Source organism: Triturus cristatus, chromosome 1_1 (genome assembly GCF_964204655.1).
Source record: "Triturus cristatus chromosome 1_1, aTriCri1.1, whole genome shotgun sequence".
NCBI lineage: Eukaryota > Metazoa > Chordata > Amphibia > Caudata > Salamandridae > Triturus > Triturus cristatus.
Window position 1 is genome coordinate 223,199,648 of NC_140579.1, and position 23,617 is coordinate 223,223,264.

Sequence of the window (23,617 nt, forward strand, 5' to 3'; positions counted from 1 at the left end):
ATAGAACTCATCAAGAAGAGAAAGAATCGGTACATGCGTACTATGAAGGGTTGATCTTAGCCTTTAAACAGTATAGTGGTGATGAAAACTTGAGTGAAAAGGATTTGAGTCATTTGGTATATCGATTCGTGTATGGATTGCGACCTGAAGTAAGTGAAATGATTAAACAGCATACAGTAGATTGGCAAAATAAAAAGATAGATGAAGTACTAAGACATGCGAAATATTTTAGTGATGAAATTGAGGCAAAGCAGCGTAAATTAAAAGAAAAAGCCATGAGGGCTCAAGTAAAAGTAGCAGAAAGACAGGAAGCACAATTGATTGAACAAGCAACTGGTACAGGTATGAAACAAAAATTTAATATTGACAAAGGGAAAGGACAATTTAATATAGATGAAGCAAAAAAGAAATGGCCATGTCATAACTGCGGAAGAATGGGGCATTGGAAATCCGAGTGTAAATTTCCCCCCGAGTGCTAATGGTGATAATGCATCATTGAATTCACAGGTGCAGAAAGAGGTGAGTTGTCAACCGCAGCAACAGCAGTAGGTTGTTCCCCAACAGAATCCGGCGCCAAAACCGCCTTTTCCACAGAGCGTAAATCATCAGAAATACAGTAATGAGACAGGATTCGACAACGAAGAACAGGTAACTAAACTGCCGCGCGCTAGTGCTTTTTCGCAGTATTGGCTACGACGCAATGAGAGTGAGTCAGAAGAAGGTTATTGACGGTGCCGAGGGGAGGAAGAGGAGTGCGTACTTGGCGCAACTCTAGAAGTAGACCAGACAGGCCCATTTGTGGATGGAAAGGTAAATGACGAAAACATTACTTTCCTAGTTGATACTGGTGCTACTCGCTCAACTGTTAGGTCAGCTGATGTTAAAAATCTTCCTCTCTCGGACGAAACGATCCAAGTAGTTGGAGTATCCAACAGACAGATAAAAACGTATCTCACTGATCCAGTAAACGTTAGCAAAGGGAAATTTTCTGAAATGCACCGCTTTGTCGTGTGCGATTCAAGCCCTGTAAATTTGTTAGGGAGAGATTTACTGTGCAAGATGAATTGCACCATATTTTGTACTTCAGATGGTATAGCATTTGAGACTCCAGATGAAGATGTACTGTATAAAATGACTATGGCTAATATGGAACCTGAAATTACCGCAGCATTTGCTGTATTTAACCCTGAAGAGCTGCCTCAAGAGTTGAAAAAGACAGTGAAGACAGAGGTATGGGATTTCACAGGAGAAGATGTGGGACTAATGAAAAATGTTGATCCTGTAAAAGTTGCATTAAAAGAAGGAGTAAGTTACCCAAATATTCCACAGTACATATTGACATCCGAGATAATTGCAGGAATTACTCCTATAATAGTCAGAATGATCAAGCAAGGTATTCTGAGAGAAATAATGAGCAGTCCATGTAATTCACCAATTATGGGTCTGAGACGCCTAATAGAACATTTAGAATAGTACAAGACCTGAGAAGAATAAACAAGATCTTTGTGTCATGTTGTCCCATTGTACCAAATCCATCTGTGATTTTGTATCAGATTCCTCATGATGCGGAATGGTATACAGTAATTGATCTGTGTCATGCGTTTTTTTCCATCCCATTGCATCCTGATATTCAACAAATCTTTGCGTTCCGGTTCGGCGAACGTTTCTTGGGATGGTGCCGAATTCCACAGGGGTACACAGAGAGTCCCTCAATATTCAATCAGATATTGAAAAAGTCTGTAGAAGATTTAACAAGCATTTACAATGCAACGGTCTCGGCATTGTTAAAGTTAGAGCTATTGGCATTGCTCATGACATTATTCTATAGCTATCATTTCAGGGCCCGTTTTTAGGATGCCGGCGTCTCCGCACCCCGCTGGCTCAAAGAGCTTGAAAAAAATAAAAGCGACATAATACAGATTGGAGACACAAACACACACACAAACACCGCCTCCCCCCCCCCCCCAAACACTCCCTCCCCCAAGACCTCTGCTTCAGGAACAAAACCGAAGTCTTTGCCACTGAAAGGGGAAGGTTTTGTGTGTTGCAACCGGAAGAACCGTGTGTCAAGCAGGGCCCTTTCTAGGAGGCACAGTCCCGTGTGGCACAGAGAGGGAGGAAAGAGATAAATAAAGCAGAAGGAGGCAAAGAAAAGCATGGTGAAGAGAGTAAGGGGATGAGTGGCGAGAAAGGGGAGAGAAAAGAAAGACTGGGAGGGGGGCAACAGAGAGGTAAAAAAAGGAGTGGGGAGAGAAAGGGGAATAAAGAGAGGGCAAGGACGGAGAAAAATAACCAAAGAGGGTGAGAGAGACAAGAGGGCAGATCACGATTGTAGAGGCGGGGCAGTGACGACAGAAATGAAGAGAGATACTGCACGCAGCAGGGAGTGCCACCTTCTAAGCAAGCAGTCTCAGCTAAGACAATATAGTTGTCTCCCCGTCCCCAATGACCAGGCCTTCACCCTCCACTCCAACGCAACCACCTCCCCCACGGAGTCTGAAATGCACTCGGGCCCTTACCACTCACCCTAGGTCCAGCCCACTCTGCGGAGCTCGGATAAGGGACCCTGGGCAGAGGGGTCTTCCTGCAAGTGTCCCGTGCCCGGGCCAGGGTGGGTTTCTGCCGTCCTGCACTCGTCTGCCAAATCTAAAAAAAAAGAAAGAAAAACACAGGACAGGCCTCAGGGCCCTCTCAAGACACAGGCCAGGGTGTGGGCGAAGTCTGCAAAAATGTGTCCAATTCTAGCCAGCCTGGCGTGGTTTAAGCGGTACGCCTCCTCTTGGCGCTATTCAAGCGCACCGTCCGTTAAAGCGCATGAATGAAATCTGACTTTTTAGGACGACCCTCGAGACCCGCCTGTTTCTACACCGGTATACATACTCTTGTTATACATTTCACCGTTAACCATTTCCGGGGCCAAGAGGCGCATGAGAGGCTTACGCGGCGCTTTACAACAAGGCCACGACGTTGATTACTCGTTAGCAGATATGCCAAGAAGTAAAGACACCGAGGGAAGGAAATGACTGAAATGTGTAGCCAAACCAGCCAGCTCCCTGAAGACCCTAGATTGGTTGCAACATTATATTGGTTTTAACACTACCAGTAGGCCCCTGAGTGTGCGAGCAGGGGGGTTTTGTTAATTAGATACCCTCACCCCAATTCCTATGCAATCCACGCCTCCAAAAAGTAGGAAAAATGTACATCGGCAAGCAAGGGTGGTGAGAGCGTCATTTAACTCTTTACAGGCAAAATAATATTTATACTTAAGCAGGGCGGCCTTTCATCATTGTAAGTTCCAGGCACCGCTTCTGAGAGCAGCAGAGGGCACTGGGCACGACGCATTCCAAACACTGCCCTTACTTTAGGAACAGCCCGTTTTAGACCATAAACTCCACGTGCTGCTGCTGCCGCCTTTGTAAATCCACTCAGCCCCTGTGGAGGGAAACAAAACGCAGACACAGGCCGCCACAATGGAGGACGTTTGCTATATACTAAAAACATGCGTAAAACAGCAACTCCAAACAAAGCTGACAAAACAGGCTATAGGGGCTCAGTGTAGAGGGAAGGTGGATTGTTGCACCGGAGTGGAGAGAGGCCCCCTTCCTCCCTCCCGGGGCTTGCAGAAGTGGATACAGAGCAGGAAGGAGTCTATTAGCAGAGCCCCCAGCGGGGGAGTCCCTGTGATGTCCGAGCAAGGGAAAGTGACACGGAGTCTGTTTACAAGCCGAGGGCACCGGAAGACACCACCGCCTTTCTCCGAGGTCAAGCAGAAATGCCTCGGAGAAACGCAGCGGCGTTTTCGGATTCGGGGGCGTGTTTTTCTTTCTCGCCTCTTGCCATTGGCTGGAATGTTTACATTCCAGAGGAGAGAAAGAATCGAAAAAACACGCCCCCGAATCCGAAAAAGACAGGGCTTGTTTGGAGAGACAAAGCTCTTCTCCAATGGCTGACCAGCATTTAAGAGGCCAGCCAATGGAGAAGAGGGAAGAAGAGGGGCGGGCTCAAGCCCCTCTTCTGAAAACATTAAATCTCGGAGCGAGACTGTGCAAGCGCAGCCTTCGCAGCCGAGACCTAAAAATAACTGAAAGTTCAGTTCTAGTACAATATATAGAGGATTTGCTTGTAGCATCAAGAACTCGAGAAGCTTGTGTAGTGGATACCATTGCACTGCTGAATCATTTGGCAGATGGAGGACTTAAAGTATCCCCATCGAAATTACAATTCTGTCAGAAAGAAGTACAATATTTAGGCCATAAAATTGAAAAAGGACCGAGAAAAGTAACTGCAGATAGAATCAAGATAATAAAAGGAATGAGAGCCCCAATGACACAAAGAGAAGTGAGAATGTTTCTTGGAATGGTTGGATACTGTCGTCAGTGGATAAGTAACTTTTCCCTGATTGCAAAACCTTTGGTACGCTTAACCAGAAGTGATGTAAAAGATCCCATTGAATTAAATAAAGAATAATTGACGGCTTTTAAACAATTGAGAGACAGTTTGTGTGAAGCACCAGCACTTTGTATGCCTGAATATGAAAAGGAATTTGAACTCTATTGCAGCGAAAGAAATGGATGTGCACTTTCTGTATTAATACAGAAACATGGAAAACTAAGGAGACCAATTGGATATTTCTCAGCTATATTAGATCCTGTAGCTGTAGCATTGCCAGGTTGTCTGAAAGCTGTACCAGCCACTTGCAAGAGTTTGGAACAAAGTGAAGGAATTGTGATGGGATATCCTGTGAGAGTGTTTGTACCTCATGATGTGGCAATCCTTTTAACAAGGAGCCGCACCCAGTTCATGATGCACAGTCGTCTGACTAAATATGAGAAAGTTATCCTAGGTGCAACGAATGTAAGTCTGGTGAGATGTCTGAATGTGAATCCTTCAACGTTACTGCCTGATGCTGAGAATGTGGAAGTCGGAGATGATGTGGATCATGACTGTTTGGAAGTGCTTGACTTCTGTACCAAACCCCGACCTGATATAAAAGATGTGCCTTTGACAGAGAGTGACCATGTGAGGTTTGTGGACGGATCATGTTTGAGAACAGATGAGGGAATTCTGAGTGCAGCATATGCAGTATGCACAGTAGCAGCTGTTTTGGAAGCATTGTGTCTGAAAGGAGTAAAATCAGCCCAAGTTGCTGAACTATTTGCTTTAACAAGAGCATGTAAGTTGGGAAAGAATGTGAGAGTGACTGTGATAACCGATAGTCAATATGGCTTCGGTGTAGTGCATGATTTTGGCCAAATTTGGTCACAAAGAGGATTTTTGACATCGAGTGGAACTCCTATAAGGAATGCTGAAGTGGTTGGAGAATTGCTTGAGGCGATACCGCTGCCTAAGCAATTAGCTGTTGTGAAGTGTGCAGCCCACACAAAGTCCAATGACTATGTATCGGCTGGCTATCAGTTTGCCAACGTTATGGCTCAATATTGCGCACAAAATCAGAATTCAATAAATAGGTGAAAAAAGGAGAATTGAATTCATGTCCCTTGTTGTTTACTATACAAGAAAAGTAACAAAGCTGTTCCTAAAAGTGGGTGAGACAGACCATGTAGTATTCAAGGAAAGTTTTTTATTTGGATATTGGGGCCCTCACACAACCATCAGGATGTCGTGAATCACGTACCCCTCAGGATGTATCGTGTCATCATCGGGCTGCTCCTGCGTCGAGTCGGCTGGTGCAATACCCGACGGGCTCTTGTTTAGGGAGCACTCTTGTGGAGATCTTTTTATCCAATACAGCCGCTGGGTGAGGTGGGAGTGTGGGGCTCTTCAGTGATGTAGATGAAAGACAATAATTACTAAAATAGGGGTCGGAGTGCTTTCTCAATCAATTTATTAGGAAGCCTCCTCGCCTAATTAAAAACTGTGAGGTTGAGTGTTGGTAACTTAGAATAATGGGTTAGGTTATATACACTGCCTCATCGGGGTCCCAATGCAGGAGCAGCCCGATGATGACACGATACATCCTGAGGGGTACGTGATTCACGACATCCTGATGGTTGTGTGAGGGCCCCAATATCCAAATAAAAAACTTTCCTTGAATACTACATGGTCTGTCTCACCCACTTTTAGGAACAGCTTTGTTACTTTTCTTGTATACTTTAGGGCCTACTCAGCTGCACCTCCCTCGCAAAGCCCATTACGCCCCCCCTGTTCATTCTTGATATATCCTTGTTGTTTACTAACACTGTGAATACATGGGAGGAAGTAAGGCAGTTGCAGGAAGAAGCAGGAAATGAGACAGTGGGTAAAAGCAGGATGTGCACCATGGGAAACAGATCATGTGTGGGTTTATCGGGATGGAAGACCAGTTATGTCTGATAGCATGGTGTCTGCCATGGCACGGATGTATCATGGACAAGCACATGTAGGAAGAGATGCAATGATCAGACTTTTTAAACAGACATGGTAATTACTATACGAATATGTGAAGACGATGGACGTAAGGGATTGCTACGTCTGTATGCAGTTGCCAGCGTCTGTATCTGAGGGAGTGACTTACCATCACCTCCCAGTAACATATGGAATAACATGTAGTGTAATAGCAAGTTTGTTTTACAAAATAGGGAAATTAGAATATTAATTTTCAGACGTCGATAATGTATTTTCACAAGTACCTGTAATTAACAAGTTGAATAAAGTAAAACCTGCAAAAGTGTTAGGTGAATTTTTCTTAGAAACTAAAGAATTAACATTAGAATCAATATTTAGAAATAATCTAACTTGCAGTTTAAAGAAGGAGGAGAAGCTTTTCTTGGATATGGTTGAAGAAAGAAGATTGAAAATGCAAAGGAAGGTACCCGAGGGAAAAGAAGAAAAGACAGTCTGGGATGTTAAAAGAGAAAAACATTTGAAAGGAGAAGCTAGTCCAACAATGGCTTTAGATTGGCCTCAGAAAGGGAAGTTGTGTATTAGAAGGAACCAAACTGCATATGATAATTATTTTGTAGGCACTAGTGATTGCCATGATACTTATAGAATCATGGGTCGATTGGGATTTAAAGGAGGAAATGATCCAGTTTTCCCTGGACTATATTTTATCTGCGGGAATAAAGCATATTATCGATTACCAGATCATTGGTATGGCACATGTTATCTAGGCCTGGTTTTCCCAAAGATATTCCATGTGGGAAGAGGAAAAGATGGTGCACATGAGTTAGTTAGTCAACTAACACGTAGGAAAAGAGAATCTTGGTCAGAAATTGTAGGAGACATTTTTGGAGCGTTGATACCAGCAGTGGGAATATCTCTGAATGCACACAAAATTGGAAAACTATCAACAGTAGTGGATCGCTTGTCAACAAGCACCGCTGGAGGATTTTTATTAGTAAATACTGAAATGGTTGCCATGCGTGCCATGGTAATGCAAAATCGACTTACCCTTGATATAATTTTGGCAAGAGAGGGTGGAGTCTGTGGAATGCTGAAAGTTCAACATTGTTGTAATTACATTCCTGACGAAAGTCAAGATTTGAAGACCTATATTAAGAATATAACTGATTTGCATGAGGAAATTGTTCCACTTGAGGTTGAAGGTATTTGGGAAAAGATTGGCAAAAAGTTTTGTACTATTAAGAACTTCTTACTTAAGCTAGGTAGTACCTTTATTGGTAAAATATTAATTCCAGTAACATGTGTGATTATTGTAGTATTAATTCTAAGACTAGGATGTTTATGTTGCAAGAAAAGGAAATTACAAAAACATACAAAAAGAGAAACTGTAAGAAAGAAAAGAAAGAGAATTTGAAGAAATAGAATTAGAAGAGTGGAAAGACAATATGTATAGAAAAACAAGAGAAGAAGAGACAGGGGAAACAGTAATGTAATCTAACAAAAGATTAAGAGTATTGAATTCATTTCTTTTACGAACATTTTTTCAAAATTTAAAGGTAGTGTGGTGATGTTAAAAATCACCAAAGGGGGGATTGATGAAGTAGGTAGTGCAAAATGTTGTATACCTCCTCTATTTCGCATGAAAGTATTAATTGAATAACCTACTTATTATAATTTACTAATAGTGTGCTGTGATATATTAAAATTAACCAACCTGCATACACAAATTACACGTGGGAACTTGCTATTTGCATGGCAAAATAACTCTAATAAATGAAATACGTACACATATTAACAGTAGTATATGTAATAATTAGATATTGCATGCTTTATGTTGCTTTTGTGACGTTTGCACCTTCGTGGAGGACCGTAAAGGTGAATATACTGCTTTAAATGTCGCTATATGCTAGGAAAATACTAATACATAAAGGGATTAGTGAGGGTACAACATTAGACGCATCATTTCTTTGTATTAATTACTCTTTTGTGTTTGTTTCGCTTAAGTTGACATTTTGGCCTATCGAAAACATGGCGGTAGAGACCGAGTTCAGAAGTGGCCACCGTCTCATGAAGCGCAAAGTCTACTGCGCAGAATCGGATGGCTACGTGAACTTCCTAACGACCTCTGTACACGCCGTTCCAGTCAAGGATAGGTTACTGGTGGACTGCCAAAAGACCCCGGATATTAGACACTGGTATAAATCAACAAAGGACCTTTTAAACTAGAAGTTGAAATATTGCAACAATCAGAATTTGGTCATAACCGGAAACATATCAGCAAAATCGATATGAACCTGGACTATACAAAATCGGACGTTTTTCCCTGACCAATTGGAACCTTTCTCCGCTGTGAGAAGTTGGCCTGGTATATGATGCTCACTAGTTAAAGTGATCACCTTGTACCATGCCAAGCAACCCTTATGGTGTGGTTGTAAGTCAACCTTTTCGGACTAGCTGCCCTAGTGGTAGCGTAGGCTAAGCAGTCTTTGAGGCTAAACTCGTGAAGCGTGTTAAGCCAGCTGTTTTACCAAATGCAACCCCCTTTTATACCAATGAAAGGACACCACACAGATATATATTCAAAATATATATGTATTTATTTCTCAAAGTAACCCCTAGTCTCTTTATGAGCACAGGAGCACAAATCGTCAAACAAGATTATCACAGAATACACAGAAGTTGCACTTTATATGGATAGGCCCTGGTGGCCACTCGAACCATATACTAAAATAGTGGTATAAGTACCACGAACAGAAAAGGGAAAAGGCCTAGGGCCTCTAGAATCGCTGGGCCTACAAGGAGCTAACGTCAGTTAGTGACCAGGAGGTCCACGGGTGGCGTGTGCAGAGCAAATAGTCACACGCGTGCTCCCATAGGTTTCAATGGGTGCGTAAAAAGTACAAAGTTACTGCAAAAGGAATCTTCCGGATGACCTAGGAACTTAAGATTTGGAACACAGGCACTAGAGATGTAATACTACACTTGGGCACAGGTGTGCCAGCTTTACCTCACCCACAGGAAGCGGGTGCATAGGCCTCGAAGTGCGTCGGGTTTCTTCTATCTGTTCCGTTGAGCCTGGGACAAAGATGCTGCAGGCGGTCGGTCGGGAAGAGATGCAGTGGATCCAAGAGTGGATCGGAGATGTTGAAGACCTGTAAGCAGAGGGGACAGTGTTCACAGTCACTAGCCAGTGACCAGCGTGGCACCAGGTGGGTACCAGGCGATGTCGGGTGCAAACAGGAAGGAAGGTGTAGCTTGACTCTGCAGCCACGTGGTCCCTGAAGGTCGACGACGTCCAGGAGTCGAGTCACGAGCTGTCCCACGCAGGCTCTCGCTGTCGGCGGTGTCGGCGACTTGATCGAAGCAAACAAGCCTTGGCAAAAGCAATTGTTGTAGGCAAGGAGTTTAAGCTGATGGTTCTGACCAGCAAGGTCAGAGGAACTGCTCCTTTGGAGGGGAGCAAGGGCCAGTCTGGAGCAACCAGACCAGCGGTGTTTGTCGTAGATTTCGTCGCCAAGATGGCCACTAGCCAGCGGGCCAGCAACCGGTTAGGCGCGTCGAGTGGCAAAATGCAGAAGGGCCCCACGCAGATCGTGGAGATGCTGGAGGGCTCACCTTTGGTGCAGATGCTGCTCGAGGGTTGGGCTTCTCAGGACCCAAAGCACAACTTGGAGGGAGCCTCGGTTGTTGCACTTGTCAGCTTGTCGTAGTCGTTCCAAGATGGCTGGCTCCACGTGTCTCGGTGCCTCCACGGGTCTCCTCTTTTCAGGGACTGTGGATCGGGCGGTGAGAGGTCTGGAGGTCCAGGTCTTGTCAGTCTCTGGGCTCGGGCTCCGGCGGGAGGCGGCGGCAAAGCAGACGTTGATGCGCTGGATGGTGCTTGCGTTAGCAAGGTGGTCACTCCCTGACCACAGGGGAGATTTTCTTCAGTCTTCTGTGCAGCAGAATGTCGAAGTTCCCGTCTTCTTCTTAGTTTCAAGTTGATTCCAGGATGTCTGAAGTCTTAGGACACAGCTCCTACCTTTATTCGGATTCTAGGGGCCGGACTACCTGCTAGGTCCCTCCCTATGGGTGGGACCAGGAAGGGGGGTGGTTACACCCCCAATCCTTTGTCCAGCTCGCCCCAGGCCCGGGACTGGTGTGCCCCAGGACCGGTTTGAACTGGCATATGCCCCGAGGCTCCTTGTGAGCCACAGGCATGTCTGGTTTCTTTCAAGCCCTACCTGACCAATACACAAAATCCTGTCTGGGGTGGTGCATGCACCTCCCCTGGCAGGAAACCCTTTGTCCACACCTCCCAAGCTGGAAGGACTCCCAGCAGCAGGAGGGCAGACTTGTGTCTGTGGTGGCAGCATCCATTTTGTGGAGCTGAGGCTATGTCTGATTTTACCCGGGTTTCAGGCACTGTACATGTCGTGTCCCTCTAGAAGGGTGGAATGCTAACCCCGTCGCCAGAATTGGCGAGGGGTTAGTATTCCAATTCGTATGACACCTTACTCGACATGTTTTGATAAAGCCAAACCAAAGATAGCATTTAACCGCGAGGTTCATAATGCACTTAAGAGTATATGGTATGACGATATCTGGAAACAGTAGAAGGAAGTTGTTCCGACCACTGCAGACAGGCTCAGCTCATGCCAGAGCACCATCTCACATGGAACCAAGCACTCTGCCTTCAGGATTGTTAAGGCCTGCCATAGGAGTGACTTATAGGTTACCAGGTGTCCCATTTAAGTTTAGGTATAGGTATACTACACCTAAGTAAGAGGTGATTACACCAACTTACCCCAGCTGAGTGATCAGCCAGTTGTGTCAGATTGTTAGGCCAAGCCTGGGGTGGCATAATACATGCTTCAGCCCCTGGCAGGCCTTGGGTACACCAATGCCCTGGGTACCTAGTGTACACTGGTACAGGGGCTGACAGGGTGATCCAACCAATTGGGTATGTACCTAGGGTACATGGAGTCCATTTTAAAGAGAGAACAGCCAGGCTGAGATCCTGAATAGCAGGATCTCAGGCCAACTAAGTCGAAAAACCAGCTAGACACTAGGCAAAAATTTGGGGGTAACCATAGTCAGATATCCACCTTCCTACACAACCCCCCCCAAACGAAGGGAGATAAGGCTGACCTTGACCAGGTAAGCCTATATTGCCCAAGTGGCCATATAAGGAGGAACCAGCACTGGCATGGTTACCCCCTGTCTCATGGTCCACTAAGCAATCCCTCACCCTAAGGGTATCAGAGGGTCTCCACCATAGGGAATCTCTACCTTTGGCGTGTCTTGGCAAAGTAAAAGGCTGGTGTTGAGATGGAGTACTGAAGTGAGTGTCCTCAAAGTGAGGCCTCAGCTTCCTCCAATCATCCTTCACCATGGATGCCTTTCTTTCCTTAACTGAGTTGCACTGTGCTCTCAGGGTCAGCCTCTGGCTACCTAAAGCTGGAGGCTGGGTCCCTTTTGTGGGCTTACTGGAGGGACAGGTCAGGTTTGGGGCCCTAAGGTCCCAGGTTTGCCTGTGCCCAACAGAATCCCTCTGGGGGAGGTCCCTAACTACCTGTAAAGGAGATCCCTCAGGAATGTTTTTACCCATCACCTGACTAGGGCTACTAGCCAGGCAATCCTCATTCTTTTGATGGGGGGGTTCTTGTGGACAGGGGCCCTCTGGGGGTCCACTGGCCTCCCTGACCTCTGCAGTCCTGGGCTGACTGGGGCAGGGTAGAGAGAGGCAGGTTACCTGCACCAGACTGGGTCCCACCTTGGAAGGGGCCACTGACATCAGAGGCTCTGCCAGGCCAGGCCTGGCTACCTCTGGGGCAGTTCCTTCACAAGGGGTGAGGTCAGATCCCTGAGGAGGCTGACCTTTTCCTAATGTCTGGGGAGAGGGAGACTTTTCTTCCTCCCCACTACTCTCAGTTTGTGTGGAGTGATCCATTGTTTCAGGCTTCACTACACCTATGTCAGTCTGAGTATAGGCTGAGACCATTACAGCCTTGCCAACCTTTTCAGGGGGGCACTCAGTTTGTGTTTGAGCTGTGACTGTCACAGCCCTGCCAGTCTCTACAGGGAAGTCTGTCTGTGCCTGGGCTGTGGCTACCACTGCCCTTCCAACCTTTTCAGGGAGGAAATCTATTTGGACAGGGGTTGTGAATGGCACAACCCCCCTACCCTTTTGTGACAGGCCTACCATTTTAGAATGGGTGTCTTGTTCAACTCCAGCCCAGGCTGAGAGTTCTAAGTCATTCCCCAGTAAGCAGTCTACAGGCAAGGTTGGGGACACTGCTACCCTTTTAGGGCCAGTGACCCCTCCCCAGCTGAGACATACCTCTGCCATGGGATGACTGTTTTGTTTGCCATCAATGTTAGTCACCTGGTAGGAGAAACCAGGCAAAAGCTGCTCAGAGGGAACTAGCCAATGGGCCACCATTGTGATGCTAGCTCCAGTGTCTCTGTAGGCCTCAGCTTTTGTACCATTGATGTAGGGCTCCTGTCTGTACCTACCCAAGGTGTTGGGACAGGCAGTGAAGTTGGCAAACCCCATGCCACCATCACAGACAAGAGTGGTTGCTGTAGGGGAATTGGCTAAGCCAGGGTCCCCCTGTGTTCCCCAAGTAAACCCACCCAAATTTTTGGGGGCACTCCCACCACCTGGGGGATTACTGCTGACAGTAATAGGTGGTGTGACAGGAGTAATTGGAGGAACAGTTTTGTTTTTAGCCCTTGGGCAACCGCTGTCAGTTTTCCAATGCCCAGGAGTTTTACACTCATGGCAGTAGGGCTTTTTAGCTGTGGTAGAGGAGGGAGCTTGGGACCCACCACCCTGTGTGGAGTTTTGGGGCCCTGAGGAAGGTTTCTCTTTTTCTTTATCCCCACCCTTCTCCTGAGGCTTGGTGGTATCTTTCTTTTGGTCACCACCCTGGTTTTTAGGCCTGATCCTGGTCCTGACCCATTTATCTGCCCTCTTTCCCAATTCTTGGGGAGAGGTCAAATCTGAGTCTACCAGGTGTTGATGGAGAAGCTGGTTTTGACAATTACTTAAAATCTGCTCTCTCATCATCAAATTGTACAATCCTGTATAATCAGACACCTTACTTCCCAGCAACCAACCCTCCAAAGCCTTAGTGGCACATTCCACATATTCAGACCAGTCCTGAGTCTGTGTCTTCTGGGTGTCTCTGAACATTAACCTGTACTGTTCAGTGGTTAAGCCTAACCCATCAACTAGGACACTCTTCAGGACTCTGTAATTTCTGACATCCTCTTCTCTAACAGTGAGGAGTCTATCTCTGCCTCTCCCCTCAAAGGAGAGCCATAAGATTGCTGCCCACTGGTCTTCAGGAACCTGCTGCACTTTGCAGGCTCTCTCAAGAGCAGTCATCCATTTGTGGATGTCATCCCCACTTTTGTAGGGGGGCACAATCTTGGACAGGTTCCTATTGTCAAAGACCCTATCTTTGTCCCTAGGGACATTGCTGCCACCAGTGGGTATAGACCCACTCTCTCTAGGCTGCCTAGCCTTGTTCAGTTTTTCTTCCATCAGGGCTACTTCTAGCTCCTGCTTCCTGATCCTCAGCTGGGCTTCCTGCATTCTGGCCTCATGTTCCCTCCTCTGAGGGGTGGTCAGTCTCCTTCTGGAGTGACCTTGAGAGCCTCTAGAGCCATGGGAAGCATTGGAGTCACCTGAGCGATTCCTTTGCCTTCCAAGCCCTGTGTTAAGTCCACTGGGGAGATCCAATGGGGTGAACCCACTGTCAGTCCCCAACAGCCTTAGTTTAGCTGGGCCAAGTATAACACTTGGCACTGGGCTAGTTCTCCCTTCATCCCCACTCACATCTGTATCCCCATCTCTTTCCTCCCCTGTAGTATGGTTCTCATCTAAGGGATGGCTATTGGAACTGGGTACCTCTGTAGTATCTTCAGAAGGGGGGCCTCCTGTTCCTGACCCTAAGGGGGCTAACTGGGAAGCTTTCTTGAGTGCTCTCTGATTCTCATCATTCTGTAAGAGCTCTCTGAGCTCAGCAGAGTTTGGGTTCTTGGGCTGTTTAAGGCCTCTAAGAGTTGCCAAATGCCTGAGCTCATTCTGATTAAGGGTAGCAAAGCTGGATGGTGCCCTCTGGGGGTCACTCTCAACAGAGATGGGTACAGTGGACCCCTCTGCCCCGGCCATTGCTCTTAAGTGTGGGTGGATGTGTTGCAATCTACCTACACTTGGGTTTACCTACTAAACCTATCTAGTAGTTGTAGTCAGGGTGTGCTACTCCCTTTGCTCTACAACAACTAAGTTCAGTAGAACTTATGTATATCTAATCTTGTTTTATATGTACCTACAGGTACCTATGTGATCTTTCAATTGGTAACCAAGAGATTACAATGGTAAAACACAGCAAGCTCAAATCCAACCGCTGCTCACCAATGTGAGAAGTTGGCCTGGTATATGATGCTCACTAGTTAAAGTGATCACCTTGTACCATGCCAAGCAACCCTTATGGTGTGGTTGTAAGTCAACCTTTTCGGACTAGCTGCCCTAGTGGTAGCGTAGGCTAAGCAGTCTTTGAGGCTAAACTCGTGAAGCGTGTTAAGCCAGCTGTTTTACCAAATGCAACCCCCTTTTATACCAATGAAAGGACACCACACAGATATATATTCAAAATATATATGTATTTATTTCTCAAAGTAACCCCTAGTCTCTTTATGAGCACAGGAGCACAAATCGTCAAACAAGATTATCACAGAATACACAGAAGTTGCACTTTATATGGATAGGCCCTGGTGGCCACTCGAACCATATACTAAAATAGTGGTATAAGTACCACGAACAGAAAAGGGAAAAGGCCTAGGGCCTCTAGAATCGCTGGGCCTACAAGGAGCTAACGTCAGTTAGTGACCAGGAGGTCCACGGGTGGCGTGTGCAGAGCAAATAGTCACACGCGTGCTCCCATAGGTTTCAATGGGTGCGTAAAAAGTACAAAGTTACTGCAAAAGGAATCTTCCGGATGACCTAGGAACTTAAGATTTGGAACACAGGCACTAGAGATGTAATACTACACTTGGGCACAGGTGTGCCAGCTTTACCTCACCCACAGGAAGCGGGTGCATAGGCCTCGAAGTGCGTCGGGTTTCTTCTATCTGTTCCGTTGAGCCTGGGACAAAGATGCTGCAGGCGGTCGGTCGGGAAGAGATGCAGTGGATCCAAGAGTGGATCGGAGATGTTGAAGACCTGTAAGCAGAGGGGACAGTGTTCACAGTCACTAGCCAGTGACCAGCGTGGCACCAGGTGGGTACCAGGCGATGTCGGGTGCAAACAGGAAGGAAGGTGTAGCTTGACTCTGCAGCCACGTGGTCCCTGAAGGTCGACGACGTCCAGGAGTCGAGTCACGAGCTGTCCCACGCAGGCTCTCGCTGTCGGCGGTGTCGGCGACTTGATCGAAGCAAACAAGCCTTGGCAAAAGCAATTGTTGTAGGCAAGGAGTTTAAGCTGATGGTTCTGACCAGCAAGGTCAGAGGAACTGCTCCTTTGGAGGGGAGCAAGGGCCAGTCTGGAGCAACCAGACCAGCGGTGTTTGTCGTAGATTTCGTCGCCAAGATGGCCACTAGCCAGCGGGCCAGCAACCGGTTAGGCGCGTCGAGTGGCAAAATGCAGAAGGGCCCCACGCAGATCGTGGAGATGCTGGAGGGCTCACCTTTGGTGCAGATGCTGCTCGAGGGTTGGGCTTCTCAGGACCCAAAGCACAACTTGGAGGGAGCCTCGGTTGTTGCACTTGTCAGCTTGTCGTAGTCGTTCCAAGATGGCTGGCTCCACGTGTCTCGGTGCCTCCACGGGTCTCCTCTTTTCAGGGACTGTGGATCGGGCGGTGAGAGGTCTGGAGGTCCAGGTCTTGTCAGTCTCTGGGCTCGGGCTCCGGCGGGAGGCGGCGGCAAAGCAGACGTTGATGCGCTGGATGGTGCTTGCGTTAGCAAGGTGGTCACTCCCTGACCACAGGGGAGATTTTCTTCAGTCTTCTGTGCAGCAGAATGTCGAAGTTCCCGTCTTCTTCTTAGTTTCAAGTTGATTCCAGGATGTCTGAAGTCTTAGGACACAGCTCCTACCTTTATTCGGATTCTAGGGGCCGGACTACCTGCTAGGTCCCTCCCTATGGGTGGGACCAGGAAGGGGGGTGGTTACACCCCCAATCCTTTGTCCAGCTCGCCCCAGGCCCGGGACTGGTGTGCCCCAGGACCGGTTTGAACTGGCATATGCCCCGAGGCTCCTTGTGAGCCACAGGCATGTCTGGTTTCTTTCAAGCCCTACCTGACCAATACACAAAATCCTGTCTGGGGTGGTGCATGCACCTCCCCTGGCAGGAAACCCTTTGTCCACACCTCCCAAGCTGGAAGGACTCCCAGCAGCAGGAGGGCAGACTTGTGTCTGTGGTGGCAGCATCCATTTTGTGGAGCTGAGGCTATGTCTGATTTTACCCGGGTTTCAGGCACTGTACATGTCGTGTCCCTCTAGAAGGGTGGAATGCTAACCCCGTCGCCAGAATTGGCGAGGGGTTAGTATTCCAATTCGTATGACACCTTACTCGACATGTTTTGATAAAGCCAAACCAAAGATAGCATTTAACCGCGAGGTTCATAATGCACTTAAGAGTATATGGTATGACGATATCTGGAAACAGTAGAAGGAAGTTGTTCCGACCACTGCAGACAGGCTCAGCTCATGCCAGAGCACCATCTCACATGGAACCAAGCACTCTGCCTTCAGGATTGTTAAGGCCTGCCATAGGAGTGACTTATAGGTTACCAGGTGTCCCATTTAAGTTTAGGTATAGGTATACTACACCTAAGTAAGAGGTGATTACACCAACTTACCCCAGCTGAGTGATCAGCCAGTTGTGTCAGATTGTTAGGCCAAGCCTGGGGTGGCATAATACATGCTTCAGCCCCTGGCAGGCCTTGGGTACACCAATGCCCTGGGTACCTAGTGTACACTGGTACAGGGGCTGACAGGGTGATCCAACCAATTGGGTATGTACCTAGGGTACATGGAGTCCATTTTAAAGAGAGAACAGCCAGGCTGAGATCCTGAATAGCAGGATCTCAGGCCAACTAAGTCGAAAAACCAGCTAGACACTAGGCAAAAATTTGGGGGTAACCATAGTCAGATATCCACCTTCCTACATCCGCCCAAAAATTTTTAATGTTATCCCGAAATTTATTATAAAAATAGTAGATTAGGGAGGGGCTATGCTATTCTGTCCAGACCTTTTCGATCACATTCGGCGGTTATTATGACTGCACACCCTCTTTAACCCCACAGGCGATGACGGATGCTGGCACGATTTCTGGTACTTTGATGATCTTTGGGACTGTAACGTGCTGGGCAAAGGACTTTCGGACTTTGAGATTTGGCCTGTTCTTTGGACAATTTAACGACAAAATTAGATTATGCTGAGCCAATGAAATAGAGAAAAACCAGATAGCCAGAAAAGGTAAATATGGTGTTCTGCGATTTTAATTAAATTGATCTAGAAAATCTAAGATTTGAAGAGACAAATGCTGATTTAATGAAATTTTAGATAAACAAATATTGATTAACAGAAATTATGAGTTTGTGGTTCTTCGTTAAAGAGAATAGAGGATTCTGAGTCTTAAATGTGTTTTAGCTGGTTCTAAATCGCCATCAACCAATCCAACTATTTGGTCCAATCGACCAAGTGGGCGGAGTGCCTTGATGTTTAGGATTAGGAATCTATAGGTGGCGAATGTTAATGTATATGATAACTTTTTTTTCCTTATAGGTTATAAGGTACTCCCACCCACATGTCCAGTGCATTATTCCCCCTCCTGTGTGCAGACCTGTGAATGAGAAATGCGCGAGTGTTGGTGTTATGGGCCCCACCAATGAATGCGTGTGTGAATGAGTTAGTGTGATGGCGGGTGTGCGATGCAGGGAGGGTAGGTGTGCTCTCACTTTTTCCCCCGAGTTGTTGTTTGCGCTGGATCATTACCACTATCGAATTTTGGAATGTTAGTTTTGTAGTTTATACTTAGCTGCTATGTTTTTCAGTAAAGAAAGTCAAACGTAATCTGAGTCTCTTGTCCTGGTATAGAATTCCAATGTCCCTGATAATAAATACAAAATTTAATTATTGATAAATTAAACATGATGTAATATAGACAGAATTGAAACAATTTTATAGACAGAAAAATACTTTAAATGTTTCACTCTCAACACAAATGTGCGCGCGAACTCACCTTTTACTACAATTGTTAGCTAAAGCAAGATCATCAAATCAAGAACTCTAAAGCTGGTGCGTCCAACTGTAGAGACTTAATTGGTGGCACATTCTATGAGTAAGATAGTGTAATTGTTTGGCACTGCTCGTTGTTCACCGTGGTAAGATGGCCGCCACTGTTATTAATTACACTGTACGTTTATTGTAGTCCTTTTTCTCCTCCTACTCGCCTCCCCGACTCATTCCTCCCTCTGCATCGGAAGCGGAAGCACCGGAGTTGTAGTGTATACTGGGCAGGAAGAGCAAGAACTGGTTAACAGGACGGTGTGTGAATCTCGTGCTGATCCCACAAAAGAAAAGAAGAACGCGTTGCCTCTTCCGTATTTTTTGGGGAAAAGGAGAGAATTCAGTCGGCTGTGACTTTCCTTCTCTCGTTGCACTTCAGGGGACTGGGCAAGTGCCATGCTCAATTTGAGAGGCAGGAGCCCGCCTTTATAAACATGCGAGGGTCCACTACCCTGTTTTATTTGGGAGAGGTGGGAACAGGAGCCAGTCTTTCCTCTGCCGGCTTGAATGAACGTTGCCCGCTTTGTGGAGCGGCGGGGATAGAACCCCACCAAGAGTTGCCACCTTTCCTAGAAAAAAATATCGCGCGTTTGTTTACGTTTTACAATACTGGAAGGGCCAAGTGCTGGTAGGTAAAATGAATATGTGTAAAGTTCTCAGTATTCTTTTCTAACATATAAATTATCACTATTTTAATACATCTTTTACAATTAGCTACGTCCCAAAAACTGTAAAAGTGATTTCTTATGTTTATTGTTTTATATGTAGATTTCAAGAGACAAAAAACTTAGCGCTTTAATGCTTTTAACAATTATTATTATTTCTTTTTTTTGGTACTGGCACGGACATAAACTTGTAGGACAGACCGGTAATAAAAAAATCAGCCAGGTGACAACCCTAACCCCACTTCCTCTTTGGGCTCGCGTGAATGTCGGGCTTTGGGACACTGAGGGAGTCTGATTAATGTGGCACTGCCAGCAGATGTTAGGTCCCACCTCCAAAACACACCAGTCCTGTTGAAGAGAAAAGTCCATGCAGGAGCCAGCCTGAACACAAGAAAATGTGGGAATTTGTGAGAGGTGATAGCTAGATTTCTGAATTTCAAAGCCTGCTGGATTGTGTAATTTTGGCACTATGTTTAGAATCTTGACCAAAATTTAGTACTGATGGGATGAGAGTGGCATTTTTGTACGATTTTACTAAGAATACCAAGTAAATCTATTTTGATGTCTGAAACCCCTAGGAAGATGTAATAATCGCAGTTGTGATTTTCCTTGTGGTATGTAAAATGCTGTCAACTTGGCCCCTGGTTATGCGATGTTTTCGAACAGCACCGCTATCCATTGGGAGTTACAGGCTCAAGAATCACATAATCCTGCCATCACTCAAGTTGGACATACATCATTAGTGTAGACATTAGACAGCAGATGTCTTCACTCGTACTTGCTTTACCTCACTGTCTGTTTTCTCCCTCTCTCATTTTATCGCTTCTCATAACCTTTTTACCGTTCCTATTTCTCTTGTTTGCCCTCACTATTTGCTTCTCTAGACTGGTGGAGAGCCTGCTCAGTTAAAAGATTAACATTTCAAAATCCTCTCTCAAGCAGAAAAACTAATGTACCAGGCGAGAGGTTGCCCACGCAAATTTGGGAAGATCTGGGGTCCCTTGAGAAGAGTGAGGAAAAGCAGGAAGTACATAACTAATGGAGGGTGGAGCGGGCTTGAGCCACAAGTTAAACTGTTGGGTTTTTGATAGTGCTGCACACAATGAAAGGGAAAAGACTGTGATTGCTGTGTTGGTGTTAAGCTCGGGCTCAAGCCTCGGGAAGACCTATGTAATAATTGCAGTGTGTTTCGCTCACATGTCCTAAACAGTTGGGTGGGTATGTAATACTGTTTGTTTTTCTCTGCAAAAACTTAATAAAGAGATATTTTATTCTCATAGGTTTTTTGACAGAAAATCCACATACATTTAGTTGCGAAAGGTTACCTAAAAGGGTTGAACTAGCAGTGTATTCTAGTAAGGCAATGAATATTCTAATATATAAAATGCATTTAATAAGATACATTTGAAAAACACCTACTCCTGCATATTAATAAATAAGATGTGCATAGGAAATGAAACAAAGTTTATGTAATTCAGAAATACAATGGTGTTGTGTGCAGATTTAGATTCCGTATATAGGTTTCCCGATTTATGCCCTTATATAGGTACAATTCACATTGCCCTTATTTAGACATTGTCCGTACAAATCAAATACAGGCATGGCCACCTACATCTGTCCATACACGTCCCAACGAATTCTTGGAAAACTAGACCCTTAAGCCTTTAGGAATTTCCCTCAGCTTGAATATGGATTTCTCCAAGAACTCATGAAGTATGCATGAGCATCTGCCAGACTTTTACGTCAATACTGGCATTCCTAAACACCTTCTAGGTATAAATATACCAGCACTTGCCCTGGCAAATTGCGGTTCCCAGGGGATCCGATCCAACTGTAATGGATGTGGCTTCTCACCAATAAGCCACACCAGACCCCTGCACTCCCACCTGGGAGACAAATATATCACTGCACCTTTAAAAATACACTTTGATCAGCACTTCCTTTAGGCAAGGCAAGAAAACAAACCTAAATATAGGTAAAGTAACACACACACAAATTTATTAATGAACGGTAGGCCAATCAAACACTTTTAAATGAACAAGTAAAATAAAATGCAGAGACTCTCTCTCTTTTAGAATAAGGCTTGGGGTTTATCACACAATGTTCTCTAAATAAAGGCTATCTCAGATACCAAATGCACAAGATTCAAATATATGTAGCAAACTTATAATCTAAAGGCATGAATCAATAACTGAGTAAACTATAATCTAAATGGCATGAATCAATAATTATACTGATTAATAAACAAGCAATAACTGATATAAGATACACTGGACGTCCTGCAAGAGTTCAGAAAGATATACATATATATAGAGGAGAGGAATACTCTGGATGTGCACCTCCTACACCACAAAGAAAACACCTCCAATGATCAAAGAACCACACAACTAAATACATCACCTGGTGCATACACTGCCCACTTCTGACCGGGGAAATCGCAGCCGGGGATCAGAGCTCAACAAGCCAGGGTTCAATCCGAGATAGACACGTCTGCCCTCGCTCAGAATCCAAGCTCCCAGTTTCTCAGCTTTCAACCCTCAGCTTTAAACACACTAGAAGATTTGTGAAAGACCGCCTCCCACCGCCAGAGGAATTTTACCAAAACTGGCCAAGTTCCAAGCAAGCATCCTCCATGGCAGTAAGGCGCTCTCAAGTCTCTTCCTCTATTCGCCCTTCTCCCTGCCACTGTCTTGACGAAGCTCTCACAAGGCCTTCCACAGTACACTAAACAAAAACAATCGCTCAGGAAAAAAGCAAGACCTTAAATGTGAATAACCCAAACAACTTGCAAGCACTGTTGTGCACGCAGCAGCAAGGCAGAGTCAGACATGAGGCCCTGTCAAAGGCAATAGTCAGCACCTATAATTCTCATCCACACAACTTACAAGCACCACTGTGCACACAGAAAAGTCTGAAGCAAGGTAAAGTCAGATAGCAGGATGACATGTGGCCATGTCAAAGAAAGACAGCAAGATTACAGGATAGAAGAGAAGCAAGTATATGCAGGACCATCCCACATTAAGGCTAGGGTAATATAACCAACTAAAGTTAGTTAAAATGGTGGCAGTCGGAGGTCATCATAGGGTGCCAGACTACAAGAGTGGCTCTTTCACTACACCAAACCAGACTACGCTGTTCGCCACAGCAAGTTCGGAAGGAGATCGAGTTCCAGCCTGATGCACTGACCTGACGCTGCCATCCCCCTCGCAGAGAATCCAGCTCCAGTGCTCTCTGACTTCCCTTGTGGGGGGTTAGACTATCGAGTCCAGAAAAGAGATTCCAACCTCTCTCATTCTAAGGTATGGAGCTGACTAGAACTTAGAGAAACGTTTGGCAACTCTTGGCTAAACTAAAATATAGCTAGCTATACTTTAGAAATGGCACCTACTTCAAACCTCATACTGCACTTAGGTTAGGTACACTGGGGTAGAACAGTTTAGAAGCATCAGATGAGTATCACATTTTAGCTTATGTTATTTATGTATGTATTTTGATTAATATAGGTCATAGCTACAAACCATGCCATTGCAGTATTATTTTATCTTACTGCTAACCTCGTACATATTGTACTTCGCAGTCTCTTACGATTGCAGCAATTCATATCTCTTGCATGAGAAATAAGATTGTTCAATAAACCCTTTTATTGAATCGCCCGTCTCTCGATTTCTGTGCAACTCTGTAGAAACGAAGGATGCACGATTGACTGAGTGAAACTGTTATCTATTGTGCCACGATTCTGAGACTTCCGATTCTAAAGGGAAACAAAGTTGTCATGTTTATGCGGTTGTCAGCGACTAATCCCTTCTTGTATATTCGAGAAGTTTCTAGTGACCTCTGAGTTAGCTGGCACACACAAGTAATTAAGTTTAATATACTCAATAGAGACATACTGACCTATGTCAAATCTATAGTGTATGTTATTCCAATGCACAGAGCCTATCAGGGTTATAGGAACTACACTACAATGGATAGTTCTGCTGATGAATGGCCCCTACAATAGACTTGAGCAAAGGACTGCTGATTTTCTGAAATGGAAAAGCACACAAAGGCATGCATTTGAGAAGGCTCATTCACATAAAAGAAAATGGCATGTTTCTTTCTTCAAATATAAATACATGTCAAGGCTAGCTGTCTGAGGCATAGTTTGACTAACAAAGTTACATCTAAGTTAGGTATTATTTTCTAATTAGTAGAACTACTCTAACACCCATTAGAGTCAGATGCCCTGTGATCAATACAAATGGTCTTTCAGTGAAGTTGGAGAACCCTGTGGTGAAGTTTGTTTCATTAAAGAACTGCTATCACATAAGTGCAACACTTCGGCAG

At 45.4% G+C, this 23,617-nt stretch overlaps 1 protein-coding gene across 3 annotated transcripts in view; it reads left to right on the plus strand.

Moving 5' to 3' along the window:
• Window positions 1-18,824: 18,824 nt before the first annotated feature.
• The window catches only part of LOC146870021 (ETS domain-containing protein Elk-4-like), a 135,037-nt gene continuing 130,244 nt past the window's right edge, over window positions 18,825-23,617 (plus strand). The window contains exon 1 of one of the 3 annotated variants that reach the window (XM_085624164.1): window positions 18,825-19,254. The gene's annotated coding sequence lies outside the window, so the exon portion shown is untranslated. The remainder of the gene's footprint in view (window positions 19,255-23,617) is intronic. The other 2 variants (XM_085624187.1, XM_085624265.1) reach the window with 2 other exon arrangements.